This window comes from Triticum dicoccoides, chromosome 3B (genome assembly GCF_002162155.2).
Source record: "Triticum dicoccoides isolate Atlit2015 ecotype Zavitan chromosome 3B, WEW_v2.0, whole genome shotgun sequence".
NCBI lineage: Eukaryota > Viridiplantae > Streptophyta > Magnoliopsida > Poales > Poaceae > Triticum > Triticum dicoccoides.
The window spans coordinates 355,556,761-355,563,283 of NC_041385.1; positions in this window are offsets into that span (position 1 = coordinate 355,556,761).

A 6,523-nucleotide genomic window follows, 5' to 3' on the forward strand; every position below is an offset into this window, starting at 1 on the left:
GTATGTTTGTTTTTTCAAGAGAACGCACAGCTCAGTTTTATTTTTCTATAAGAATGCAAAACCGAACCTATGTTTTCCCTTCTATAATAGTATATATATACTTATATTTATATTTATACCTTATTTTATTACATAAATATAATAGAAACAACATAACATTTCGTTAAACCTGTTGTTCGTCCAACCATTCTATAGACCTTTCCCCTTCCTTTATTTTTTGTTTTTCTTAATCCTATATCTGAATTTTCTCCCACTTTCTTTTTGGAGGTAATCTGAGTTTTCTCCTAGTATTTTTCCCTAGAACCAACTCAAGTGCCACACGTCTAGCCTAAAAAAATAATACCCCACATCCTATTAATTAATCAAGTTAAAATGATACTTTATTTCATAAATCGAAAGTTCTTACAAAATAATAATAATAATAATTGTTTATATATAACTTGGCAAGTTAACTCCTGGTGATTGCATACATAGCTTGCAAACATTTTACTGACCAATCAGTAATAGACGTGCAATTATGTGTTTATGTTTTTATAACATTTCTCCGTCCAGCCCAACTTGATATTTACACCCAGCCCAGCAAGTCCGTGGATTTTGAAAAAAATGCAAATGGGGTTTAAATTCGAACATAATGTATAAACGGGCTGCATAGATGCTACATCATTGTCTCACCCATCCCACCAAATGGACTAAAAAACCAGATGGACTGTCTGACATTCGGGCCAGTAGGTGGAAGCCTAAGCACTTTCACACAAAAAATAAAGTTAGAAGCCTAAGTAAGGCGTTGGATTTAAATCCAACGACCGACATTCTCTTCAATTTCTCGTCTTCTTCATCCAGTGCTGCCAGGACCACTTGCACCAGCCTCCGCCATCCAGTGGCGCTGTTTCGCATGCCTCGCAGCAAAATGCTACCCCACCGACGGCCAGGCCATCCATGCACTCCTCTCACCTCCTATTATTCTCTGCCAAGTGTAGGCCCACCCCGCACCCGAACTAGTCAAGTTTCTCACAACTCTTCAGGTGCGACTCCACTGCCGCGTCTTCCCTATCTTCGGGTCGTTCAAGTCTAGGGCCTCGCCGTCGTCCACCGGACTTCATGCGCTCGACACGGTGTGGTTAACATGGTCAACAAACGAGAGTCATCGGAAGATGACTGTACATGGAGAGGCGGACAGTGGGGACACACCACACCCATGGACGCATGCATGCAATTGGATCCTTCTTACCCTGAAAAGTAATGTTTTCTCCCCTTGACAGCTGGGACCCACCAGCTACATCTTCGCATGCAAGGAAGTATGTCCTTATTACAAGGAAAAACATGATTGCTCCCCCTGAAAGCTGGGACCCATCAGCTATATCTTCGCACACAAGGAAGTGCCTCCTTATCCTCCCTGACAGCTGGGACCCACCCAGTCGAACCACGTAGGGTTGTCTCTCAGGTCGCGAACATGTACGTACATACTGGTCGATCAGTCTCTCTGCAAAGATGAACCGTGACCGAGCAAGGAGCGGCACGTCTGACGTAGCAGTTGAGGCAGTCCTGTATAAATCATGTACACATACATATAGCAACCCTGCAAGAAAGTAAATACGGCTACGTATGTACATATAGGCGGGATCTCGAACGCATACAGCGATATCGAAGGCGTCCTGTTCATCGGTAGCCAACCGGCTGGGTTAAAATGGAAGAAACCGCATTGTGTTCATCGAGAGTTAAGCGACTGGTTCGGAATGCGTCATTGATACGTCCATCTTGCATCATGCTTTTATATGTATATTTATTGCATTATGGGATGTTATTACACGTTATGTCACAATGCTTATGGCTATTCTCTCTTATTTTACAAAGTTTACATGAAGAGGGAGAATGCCGGCAGCTGGGATTCTGGGCTGGAAAATGTGCAAATATTAGAGACCTATTCTGCACAGCTCCAAAAGTCCTGAAACTCCACGAAAGTCATTTTGGGAATTAATAAAAAAATGTTGAGTGGAAGAAATACCTGAGGGGGGCCACCCGCCGTCCACGAGGGTGGGGGGCGCGCCCCCTGCCTTGTGGGCCACCTGGCAGCCCTCCGGTGCCCATCTTCTCCTATATGAAGTCTTTTACCTTGGAAAAAATCATAAGCAAGCTTGCGGGATGAAACTCCACCGCCACGAGGCAGAACTTTGGCGGAACTAATCTAGGGCTCCGGCGGAGCTGTTCTGCTGGGGAAACTTCACTCCGAGAGGGGGAAATCATCACCATCGTCATCACCAACTATCCTCTCGTCGGGAGGGGGTCAATCTCCATGAACATCTTCACCAACACCATCACATCTCAAACCCTAGTTCATCTCTTGTATCCAATCTTTGTACCAAAACCTCAGATTGGTACCTGTGGGTTGCTAGTAGTGTTGATTACTCCTTGTAGTTGATGCTACTTGGTTTATCCGGTAGAAGATTATTTGTTCAGATCCTTAATGCATATTAATACCCCTCTAATCATGAAAATTAATATGCTTTGTGAGTAGTTACGTTTGTTCCTAAGGACATGGGTGAAGTCTTGCTATTAGTAGTCATGTGAATTTGGTATTCGTTCGATATTTTGATGAGATTTATATTGTCTCTCCTCTAGTGGTGTTATGTGAACGTCGACTAAATGACATTTCACCATTGTTTGGGCCTAGAGGAAGGCAATGGGAAGTAATAAGTAGATGATGGGTTGCTAGAGTGACAGAAGCTTAAACCCTAGTTTATGAGTTGCTTCGTAAGGGGCTGATTTGGGTCCATATATTTCATGCTATGGTTAGGTTTACCTTAATACTTCTTTTTTAGTTGTGGATGCTTGCAATAGGGGTTAATCATAAGTGGGATGCTTTTCCAAGAAAGGGCGGTACCCAAGCACCGTTCCACCCACATATCAAATTATCTAAGTAACGAACGCGAATCATATGAGCGTGATGAAAACTAGCTTGACGATAATTCCCATGTGTCCTTGGGAGTGATTTCTTTATATAAGAACTTGTCCAGGCTTGTCCTTTGATACAAAAAGGATTGGGCCACCTTTCTGCACCTTATTTACTTTCATTGCTTGTTACCCGTTACAAATTACCTTATCACAAAACTATCTGTTACCGACTATTTCAGTGCTTGCAGAGAATACCTTACTGAAAACCGCTTGTCATTTCCTTCTGCTCTTTGTTGGGTTCGACACTCTTACTTATCGAAAGGACTACAATAGATCCCCTACACTTGTGGGTCATCAAGACTCTTTTTCGGCGCTATTGTCGGGGAGTGAAGCGCCTTTGGTAAGTGGAACTTGGTAAGGAAACATTTATATAGTGTGCTGAAATTTACTGTCACTTGTTACTATGGAAACTAATCTTTGAGGGGCTTGTTCGGGGTATCTTCACCCCGACCAGTAGAGCAAAGAGTTGCTCCTCAACCTACTGAACCTACTGAAAATGTTTACTTTGAAATTCCTTTGGGTATGGTAGAGAAACTCCTAGCTAATCCCTTTGTAGGAGATGGAACATTGCATGCCCGATGATGTTATCAAGAAGGTCTTCCCTTTATCTTTGAAGGGAGATGTATTGACATGGTATAGGCTATGTGATGATATGGTATCATGGGACTACAAATGATTGAAATTGGAATTTCACCAGAAGTTTTATCCTATACATCTTATTCATCGTGATTGTAATTATATATATATAATTTTTGGCCTCGTGAAGGATAAAGCATCGCTCAAGCTTGGGGGCCATGCCCCAATCATGAGCTCTTAAGGAAAATGATTATTCAAAAAATTTATGCTCGACTTTCTCTCAACAATCGCTCCATGCTCGATACTTCTTGTGCTGGGTCTTTTATGATGAAGACTATTGAATTCAAATGGGATTTATTGGAAAGAATTAAACACAACTCGAAAGATTGGGATATCGACGACGGTAAAGAGTCAGGTATAACACCTAAGTTTGATTGTGTTAAATCTTTTATGGATACCGATGCTTTTCGTGGATTTAGCACTAAATATGGATTTGACTCTGAGATAGTAGCTTCCTTCTGTGAATCATTTGCTACTCATGTTGATCTCCCTAAGGAGAAGTGGTTTAAATACAATTCTCCCACTAAAGTAAAAGTAGTTGCACCTATTAAAGTTGAAGAAAAGACTATCACTTATAATGATCCTATTGTTCCTACTACTTATGTTGAGAAACCACCTTTCCCTGTTAGGATAAAGGATCATGCTAAAGCTTCAACTGTGGTTCATAAGAGAAATACTAGAACATATACACCACCTGAGCAAATTAAAGTTTAACCTAGTATTGCTATGGTTAAATATCTCTTGGCTGATAATATTGAAGGGCATGTTATTTACTTCTGTGATGAAGCCGCTAGAATTGCTAGACCCGATGCTAAGAAACATAGACCTGTTGTAGGCATGCCTGTTATTTCCATTAAAATAGGAGACCATTGTTATCATGGCTTATGTGATATGGGTGCTAGTGCTAGTGCAATACCTTATTCCTTATATGAAGAAATTATGCATGATGTTGCACCTGCTGAGGTAGAAGAAATAGATGTTACTATTAAGCTTGCCAATAGAGATACTATTTCACCGAGTGGGATTGTTAGAGATGTTTATGTCTTGTGTGGGAAAGTTAAATACCCCGCTGATTTTCTTGTTCTTGGTTCCCCACAAGATGTTTTTGTCCCATTAGATTTGGTAGAGCCTTCTTGAATACTGTTAATGCTAAGATATACTGCGAAAAGGATGTTGTTACCATTGGTTTAGGGGATATGTCTCATGAGTTTAATTTTGCTAAGTTTCGTAGACAACCCCATGATAAAGAATTGCCTAGTAAGGATGAAATTATTGGTCTTTCTTCTATTGCCGTTCCTCCTAATGATCTGTTAGAGCAATACTTGCTAGACCATGAAAACGATATGTTTATGAATGAAAGAATCGAGATAGATGAAGTATTCTTTAAACAGGGACCTATTTTGAAACACAACTTGCCTGTTGAAATCCTAGGGGATCCTCCACCACCCAAGGGTGATCCCGTGTTTGAGCTTAAACCATTACCTGATACTCTTATCTTGATGAAAAGAAGATATATCCTATTATTATTAGTGCTAACCTTTCAAAGCAGGAAGAGGAAAGATTATTGAAAACTCTGAAGAAGCACCATGCTGCTATTGGATATACTCATGATGATCTTAAGGGCATTAGTCCCACTCAATGCCAACACAAAATAAAGTTGGAGGAAGACGCTAAACAATTTATTGATCACCAACGACGGTTAAATCCTAAGATGAAACAAGTGGTAAGAAAGGAAATACTAAAGCTCCTTGAGGCAGGTATAATTTATCCCTTTGCTGATAGTGAGTGGGTAAGTCCTGTCCATTGTGTCCCTAAGAAGGGAGGTATTACTGTTGTTCTTAATGATAAAGATGAATTGATCCCGCAAAGAATTGTTACAGGTTATAGAATGGTAATTGATTTCCGTAAGTTAAATAAAGCTACTAAAAAAGATCATTACCCTTTACCTTATTGATAAAATGCTAGAAATACTATCCAAACATACACATTTTTGCTTTCTAGATGGTTACTCTGGTTTCTCTCAAATACTTGTGTCAGCGGAGGATCAAGAAAATACCACTTTTACTTGCCCTTTCGGTACTTTTGCTTATAGACGTATGCCTTTTGGTTTATGTAATGCACCTGCTACCTTTCAAAGATGCATGATGGCTATATTGTCTGACTTTTTTGAAAAGATTTGTGAGGTATTCATGGATGATTTCTCCGTTTAGGGATCCTCTTTTGATGATTGCTTGAGCAACCTTGAACGAGTTCTGTAGAGATGCGAAGATACTAGTCTTGTTTTGAATTGGGAGAAGTGCCACTTTATGGTTAATGAAGGCATTGTCTCGGTGCATAAAATTTCTGAAATAGGTATTGAAGTTGATAAAGCTAAAGTTAATGCTATTGAAAAGATGTCGTGTCCCAAGGACATTAAAGGTATAAGAAGTTTCCTTGGTCATGCCGGTTTTTATAGGAGGTTCATTAAGGACTTCTCTAAAATCTTTAGGCCTCTGACTAATTTATTGCAAAAAGATATTCCTTTTGTCTTCGATGATGATTGTGTAGAAGCATTTGAGATACTTAAGAAAGCTTTGGTTTCTGCACCTATTGTTCAGCCACCTGATTGGAATTTACCCTTTGAAATTATGTGTGATGCTAGCGATTATGTTGTAGGTGTTGTTCTAGGACAAAGAGTTGATAAGAAACTAAATGTTATTCAATATGCTAGTAAAACTCTAGACAATGCCCAGAGAAATTATGCTACTACTGAAAAAGAATTCTTAGCAGTTGTATTTTCTTGTGATAAGTTCAGACCTTACATTGTTGATTCTAAAGTAACTATTCACACTGATCATGCTGCTATTAAATATCTTATGGAAAAGAAAGATGCTAAACCTAGACTTATTAGATGGGTTCTCTTGCTACAAGAATTTGATTTGCATATTATTTATAGAAA